This window comes from Haliaeetus leucocephalus, unplaced genomic scaffold (assembly GCF_000737465.1).
Source record: "Haliaeetus leucocephalus isolate CR32 unplaced genomic scaffold, Haliaeetus_leucocephalus-4.0 Scaffold536, whole genome shotgun sequence".
NCBI classification, from domain to species: domain Eukaryota; kingdom Metazoa; phylum Chordata; class Aves; order Accipitriformes; family Accipitridae; genus Haliaeetus; species Haliaeetus leucocephalus.
In genome coordinates, this window is record NW_010972972.1 from 6,946,424 (window position 1) to 6,954,835 (window position 8,412).

Here is an 8,412-nt window from a genome sequence, read left to right on the forward strand (position 1 = left end):
CCCCCCCCGGCTCTCCCTGCGGCGACAGCCGACCCGCCGGCGTCCTCGACCCGCCGGGCAGCGGGTCCTGCTGGGACCGCAAGGCCGTTCTGCCCCGGGGGCATCGGGCAGCACGGAGCAATGCTGGGCAGCACTGGTTCCGCAGGCGAGTCCCTGCCCCAGGGGTACTGGGCAGCACTGGTCCCACGGGTCCCTGCCCCAGGGGTACTGGGCAGCACCAGGCAGCACCGGACCCACAGGCAGGTTCCTTTCCCAAGGGCACTGGGTGGCTTCGAGCAATATCGAACAGCACTGGCCCACAGGCAGGTCCCTGCTGGGGCAGTACCCTCCTGCAAGCAGGTCCCAGCCCAGGTAATACAGGGCTGGCCGTGCCCCCCACCGCCCCCCAACAGCTCCCTGTCCGGGCCATCCAGGCGGTGTGGAGCTACTGGCTGCGGGATGCTGCCCACTGCATTGCTCAGCTGGGGCCAGCAGCAGGGAGGGGATGCTGAGCTCTCGGCCAGCCCACATGGCTGAGCCCCCAGCTTGAACCTGCCCTGGTGTCAAGACACCCAGGCTCCAGCCCACTCCCAGGTGCCTGCAGCACCACTCCATGCCAGTGCCCATGCTGTCACCCCCTGAATTAGCACAGCTTCCCTCTGGGAGTCTTACTGAGCACACAGCCATTTGCATGTGCGCAGCACCACTGGAGCTTGTCTTGGCTGAGTTGGAGGAGCTGCTGCACCGTCCATTCGGGCTTGCAGGACATCGGGTCCGTTTGTCCCCCACAACCACACAGGGATATCCTGCCCTGGGCCTCCCTGGGCCGGGGGCTGTCACGGTGAGCTGTCACCGGGGTGGGATGGTGGCAGAGAGTGGCTGGAGAAGGGCAATAGTTGCTGCAGTGCCAGCCCCGGCTGTGCCGTCCAGTCGGGGCTCATCTGCCGCAGCCGAAGACCTGGTGCACTGGAGCTGCGTTCCCAGGAGGGACTCTGGGGAAGGGCATCCGTCCTACGTTGAATCAGGGTCAGACAGGCTTTGCCTGCTATGAAACCCCCCATCTCCTGGCCCAAGGGGAGGGGATGAAGAAGCAGCGAGAGCAGCCTGGACTTTCAAAGATATTTAAGCATTTCAGCTCCTTCCAATGCAAGCACTGGAGACATCAGATGAAGCTAACAGGAGCCAGGTCCTGAACAAAGAGTGGGAGGAGATCATCCCGCAGGTGAAGGAGAGGAGCAGGACTTCTTGCCTCAGGATGTTGTGGATGCTAAAAGTTCACATGGCTTAAGGGTAGCATTTGCACATACACAACAACGGTACAGCAACCATCAGTAGCTCAGGACATCCCTGAGCACCACGTGGTCAGAGGCCAGGAGAGTAGTCGGGGAAGTTCTGCATGTGCTTGCCCTGCTCTTACACTTGCCCTTGGCATCTCTTGACCACTGGCAATGCTGGGTGATGGACCTTTGGTTTGAGCCACTACAGCTACCCTGGTATTAGTCTGGTGAACCCAGGAGCATCTCTCCGGCCCTCAGGCTTAGCACCATCCCTCCGCGGGTACCCGCATCCTCCACACACCCGCCATGTGCTGCGTGCTGCACAGCGGTACCAGCCCACACCCCCAAACTGGGAGCTCGGCTTCGTGTAATGAAATTTTGCACCAGAAAGAGCTATTTTGGTTGCTCTTCACTAGCCTTGCAGATCTCCATCCCTCCAGGGTCACTTTTTGTGGGGAGAGGGGAGGAACGTGCTGTAAAATCAACGTGGATATGCTGCTATTCTCCTGCTCCATCGTGAACCCACCAGCTGGGACTCTAAGAGCAGCAATAAATATTAAGAGATTAGCACTCAAATCACATCAGTTCCTGTCAAATTCACAAGGATTAATATCCCCATGGTCTACATAAACAGGCAGTGTATCATAGCAATTACACCAGATCCCCTGCCTGCGTTGTCTGGAGGGGGAAACTGAGGCCCAGACCTGCCATGACTTGCCCAAATTTGATCCCAAGAGCTGATAGTAGAGCCAGGGCTAATTTGAGACTATTTTAAGGACTATCACTTTAATCTAATCCCTATTTCCATCCTGAGTCACAGGTTTAATGACGTTTTCATCCTCTGGCTGAGCTCACCTGGGGTTTTGGAGCACATCCTGCACTCCTTTGGGGGGGACCTGCTGTGGGACACCATGGGGCGCCCTGGGGACTGGAAACTATCCCAGCGCCCACCCATCTTCTCACACCGAAGTGGCTGGTGCCAGCCCAAGGGTGGGCAAAGCCTCAGAAGGCTCGAACATTCAACTCAGTGATTTTATTTATTGCTCTCACTCTTCCTCCCCCCCCCCCCCCTGTTGTTGTTATTTGATTTCTATTTCCTCCCAGCAGCCTGGATCTTGGGGGAAAACAGCTGCACGATAGTTCTCATTCTGGCCCGGGCAGGTTGGGCAGGCTGTTGCCGCACGGTTGCACTTAGCGTTGGTATTAATGCATCCAGACAGCAGCGACTTTCAATCTTTCTCAGTTTCTGGGCTCTGGTGGAGGTGTGGACCGCACAGGAGGCCTGGCACTGCCTTGCTTTCTGCTGTTGTTTCTTGCAGACTTTCTACAGCCCAAAACCTCAGGCTGACCTCGAGTTCACGATTGCAGGGGCTGTGACCGGAGACCCACGTGGATGCCATGGGCCTGAACCGGTCCCTATGCCCTGCAGCAGCAGTGATGGGTGCAGGGAGCAAAGCGGGTGCCATGTACGGGCCATGCAACACCCAGCAAGCCTGCTAACCCCCGTGTGACAGAGAAGCCTTTCCACGTCATCTTGGCATGAAGACATCTGCAGGGAGTCCCCTCCTTCCCGGAAAAGCTGGTTCTCATGGTTGTTTATCCCAGCCTCTCTTATTCCCAAGAGGCGTTTTTGTCTGGCAACGGTCCCCAGCCAGAAGCAGCTGAGAAGATCAGAGCAGATCTGGGTGCAAGGCCCACCAGAAGGAACCATCCCTCCCCAGATGCGAGGCAGGGACCACCATGTCTGCGTATTCCCAGCATCCAGCCTCCTCTCAACCCCCTGTGAACCCTTCCATGCAGCCGGCATGATGCCTGGCTCTCTCCCCTATCCAACCGTTATTCCTGGTATTTAAAAGACATGGTTTTCTCTGCTCCGCGTTGCTCTGTACTATTTTCTCCTCGAGAAAAAACTCAGCCCTGTATCCAAGCAGCTTCTGAGAGCCCTTCTGCAAACGACAGCACGGGTGCTCGGGCTCTCTCCCTAGGAGACATGGTTCCGCCTTTCAGCGTGAGCAGCCCTGGGAGTTTCACAAATGCTGAGAAATTTAAATAGCCTGATGGAACGCTTCCACTGCTTCTGAAATATTTTGACGCATTTCATTAAAAATGCTCAGTTTGGGGATTTTTTTCAGATAAATCCCTGCTCGCTCTTGCTTGGAAGCACCCAGGAGGGCTGGACTGGTGCCTTGAGGACCCAGGGGAATTCCGGCTTGCTTTCATAAGCAACCAAGGACTACAGGATCCCACCCAGGGTGAGGGACATCGCGCAGATGTCAGGAGGATGCGACCTTCTGGTGGATGCCATGAAAACAGGCAGCTGGTTCAGAGGTGCTGAAGGCAGAGAATCCTCAAGGGCCAAGCTTTGGCTTTCATGCCACGTCTCGAGGAGGTTTCTCAGCAGGTTTCTCCACCAGCCTCAAGCAACAAGGTCTCTGCCTCTGCTGCAGCTCCTCATCATTGTGATGGAGACATCCAGCCGGCTTCAGCATCACCTCTGCACCCGTCAAAGCTTCTCTTCCTCCAAGTGCTGCACTTTGTGGGCAGATACTTCTCCACCAAAGCAGCCAGTCCCTACCTGCTCCCTTCAGACAGTGTTGATCCATTCCCTGCCAGCCCACGCCTCCCCAAGAAGCTGCCATTTGGAGAGGGCAAGGATTTCTACAGCAAACCCCCTTGGTGTTTGCAAGCATCCCCTGGTTTCTGACCTCCCAGAGCAAACCCAAAGTGTCACGAGCAGAAGGAGCGCAGGCGCTGAGTGGGCATCGCTGGGTGGGCATCACTGGGTGGCATCGCTGGGTAGACCCTCGGCCATGCAGGGAGCAGGAGGGATGTGCCTGGGTGAGGCGGTGCGGGTGCTGGCTGCGGTCGCCCATCCTCTCCCATGCCTGTGATGCCCCCGGTCTAGCAGGGTTGCTGCAGGGCAGGGACTTCAGGTCTCTGGTCCAACCTCCTGCTCAAAGGTGAGTCAGGCCAGGGCTTCATCTGATCCATCTCCAAGGATGGAGACCACACGACCTCTTAGGGCCACCTCTTCCACTGCTATACGGTGGAAAGGTTTCTCCATACATTCTGCGTGAGTGGCTGCGCTCGCTGTGGACACCCACCTGAGCTGCTCTGTGGGTTGCTCACAGCCCCCAGCCCACGTTAGGACCCCATCACTAGGAACACAGCACCCTCCAAGCCTTCCAACATCCAACCAGCTCCAGGGCCACCTCCATCTTCTCCACGCGCTGCCCTGCACCCACAGAGGTCCCATGGGGCTCAGACCCCCACAGAACTGGTGCTGAGCCTGGCTGCTGGAGCTCTGTGGGGTGGGCACCCCGTGGGCAGACAGGGACGCCAGACCTGGGCCGTGGTGCAGGAGCGAGGCCCCAGTGATGGCCAGCAAGATCTACCGAGAAACCTTCTGCATCCAAAGGGTGCACCTTACCCCGACCTCCCGGCTGGAGGGAGAGGGTCCCAGGAGGATCCGACACAGCATCTCCAACAAATCCCTTTGTTTCTCCACGCGATTCTGTGTTAGATGCAGAAAACACCCTTTTAATGGAGTTCATGGCAGTCCCCGCTCTCGGCACTGACACGGGCTGTATATCTTTATTGTCAGGAAGACGAAGCACTGCCGGTGTTTCAAAGGCATCGTTACAGTTACATGCCCTCGTACCAATATTTGTGGTGTGAATATGAAACAAGCCTTGCTTTCGACTTCTGCGGAGCCTCCTTAGCTACAGGATTGAATTTTTTGAGCTCTGAATAGCCGTGCATTGTCCTCGAGTGCTCATTGTGCAGGATACCAATTCCACCGCTAATGTAGATGTATTTGCTGATACAAAGCAATTTGCTCTGCAGATACTTTCCCTACAAAAGGGCTCGGCATCGCTGCCGCCCTGCGCTCAGAGCTGCAGCCTTCCAGAGAGCAATTTGCTCCCTTGCTGTGCACGCAAGTTTTCCTTCCTCCAGAGATACTCCGGCAGCTCAGCCCAGAATCCCGGGATGGTCCCTGGGACCGAGCCACATTCTGCTTTCCTACTTCCAGGTTTTCTTTATGGCTGTCTCTCAAGCATCCCTCTGCATGCATCCACCGCCCCGTGTACCCTGAATAAATGCTGGGCAGCCACGAAGGTGGGGGCTCAATGCAGGGTGCTTGCAGAGGTGGCAGGGCAGCTGCTGCTGCAGGGTGCTGGGGGTGCTGGGGGCAAGGAATAGTCCCTGCCGGCAAGAAAGCAGAGCATCGGGTTTGGGAGCTGCACGCAGGTCAGTTTGCAGCCCCGGCTTTTGCTCCTGCAAGCCTCCAGCGTGCTCAGGTGAGCCTGGGGAGAAAGCCAGGGCAGGCGCTAGCTGCAACGTGCCTCCTCCACAGCCCCCAGCTGATCCTATTGCCTCAACGTCCGCTTTTTTGTTGCCTGACCCTCCAGCCAGGGCAAAAGAGAGGAATTTGGGGAAGCCCCAGTGCTTTTGCATGACGGGCACGTGAGCCCTGCACAGCCCAGCCGCCCGCCTGGAATGGATGCGGCCCTGCGGGACGTGGCCAATATTGCCGGTATTCTCACCAAAGGAAGCGCTGGTCCTGTCACACCTGTAGAATATCTACCAGAAAGTTCAGTTTCAGCAAGCTGGGGGGGGTTCCCCTCTCTGATTTTTCTGCTGTTTTCCCCAGCACGCTCGAAAACCTGAGGAGTCTTTCAGGGAGGGAAGAAAACAGCGAAACGGAGAAAAGCTTTTCCATTTTCACTGACATTTATCCTGGGAACAGAAAAAGAACAGAAAACAACACCCAGAGGAACCCGGAGCCTTGTTTTTATCGCAAGGTCGGTACAAACTGTTCTCAAAAAAAAAAAAAAAAAAAAAACACTAAAGAAATCCTCAATGATCAGGAAAATTATTTCCCACATCTGCAGGTACAACAGCTCTGCCGTGGCGTGGGCAGAGCGGGGACAAGCCCCCCCAGGTATTTTGGGGCAGGAATGGAAGTTCCGAGGAGCTGTTTGGAGGTTGTTTAGGGGCTCTGGGGGTGCAGCATCCCACTGCATCATAGTCCTCATGCTAGGGAAGATGCTGCATGGAGAGGTGGGATGCGATGCCGGCTCTCACCGGTGCCCCCCCACCCCATCCTGTGCCGAAGCCTGTTGCCTTCCATGAAAGGGAGCAAAGGGACAAGCGGGGAACGCTTTTGGGGGGCCTCTTGGCATCCCCGGCCCCGTCAGCACTGGCGTGACTGGAGCAGCACTGGTGGCAGCCAAGGAAGCAGCTGATGAAAAGATCCTCTGACCAGATTAGGGAAGGAAAATGAAACCCAGCGTCGTGGGGAGAGGCGATCTGCTCACTGGCTCACATCGAATAAGGCCAAGGTGTTGGTGGGAGCGGTGTGCTTGGTGGGGGGCTCTGGTCATGGCCAGCAACCCCTTCCCCACCCAGCAACCCCCCGGTAAATACCCCACCTTCATTTTCTTTTTTTTTTTTTCCCCCTTTTTTTGCTGTTATCCTGTTCCCCAGCAGCAGAAATGAGAGCAGATGGCCATGCTGGCTTGGCCACCCAGAACTGCCATTGCATTTATCCACCTCCTGCCCTGGGGCAGCTCCCGGTTCAGTGCCGCTTGCCGGGACGGTGCCGGGGCTCTGCAGCTGTGGTAGAGGTCCTGGGGACAGCCCACATCTGTGGTGCCAGGGTCCGGCCAGTCCGGCTGGGGATGGAGAATCCCAAAAGCCCCAGGAAAGGGTTCTGGCAGCCCGGAGGGGGCAAGGACTTTCCCTGGCTTTGTGAAAGCGGTTGGAGGGGGAAGGGGAAGGGGAAAGAAGGGGAAAGGGAAGGAGAGGGAAGGGGAAGCGGAAAGAAGGGGAAAAGGAAGGAGAGGGAAGGGGAAGGGGAAAGAAGGGGCAAGGGAAGGATGGGAAAGGGGAAGGGGAAGGATGGGGAAGGGGAAAGGGAAGGGAAGAGGAAGGAGAAGGGGAAAGGGAAGGATGGGGAAGGGGAGAGGGGGAAGGGGAAGAAAAAGGGGAAAGAGAAGGGAAGAGGAAGGGGAAGGGGAAAGAAGGGGAAAGGGAAGGATGGGGAAGGAGAAGGGAGGAGGAAGGGGTCTGAGTCAGCTGCCTTCTCCAGGATGGTTCCACACCATTGCAGGCTGCAGGCTGGTCCCAGCAGCCCCCCCAGCTCCCCTTGCGTGACAGGGGCAACAGAAGGGCGGCTGGTCCCAGGTCCTGAGGCTGCATCCAACACTCGTCATTGAACCTGCCCTCCAGCCACTGCCGGCGTCCCCTGCCTGGTCACATCTGTCAGCCGGGGTGCGGGGAGGAGACAGGGACCCGCTGGCTTCATCGCACCAAGGACTTCACACGGGTGCCCTTGCCCAGCGCTGACCCAGGGAGACGAGGCACTCAGGGCTGGGGGGACCCTCTGCCCGCCCCCCACCTTCCAACCTCCACTTTCAGCACCCAGCAAACATTTCCCACATCCCGTGGCCTGATGTATCCCCCAGATTGAAGTCTGGAGCCAAATCCCCACAGTGCCGATTTCCCGGGCGGCAGCATCCATCCCTGGGCTGTGCTGGGGCGGGGGGGTGTGACACCCATCATACAGGCGGTGGGGAACACGAATTTAAGCAGGGCTGCAGGATCAGACCTGGAGAGACCTGGCCTGGCTGTGGTAATCATTGGGAACCATCAGGGTGCTCCCAGGGTGCTCCCAGCCTCCTCCCGGGGCTCTGCTGGGTACCACGGTCTGGGCATCATCCCCATAGCCCTCCACCATCCCATGGACCCCAGCTCTGTCCCCTTCCACCGGTTCCCCATTGTGAAGCTGTTCGAGGTTTTGGAGATCCTTATTGCCACCCCTGACCCCTTCCCAGCTCTCACATCGCTGCCCGTGGAGGGGAGCATGGAGGCACCCAGTCCCGGGGCGGCACCGGGGTGCGAGCTGACCCCAGAAGTCCCGAATCCCCACTGCCCCTCTGCCCATCACCCAGAGGCAGGGGTCCCTCCCCTGGTTTGGGGGTGATGGGGTCGGGGGGGGCTTATCCTCTCCACCCAGCACCCCTTCGCCCCCAGGGTGGGTTGCAGTTGTGGCTGGGAAGGGCTGGGGGCAGAGGACGGGGCAGGGACCGGGCAGCCCAGGGGACACAGTAGGAGCAGGACGGAGCTCCGTGCTCCTGGGAAGGGGTGTCCT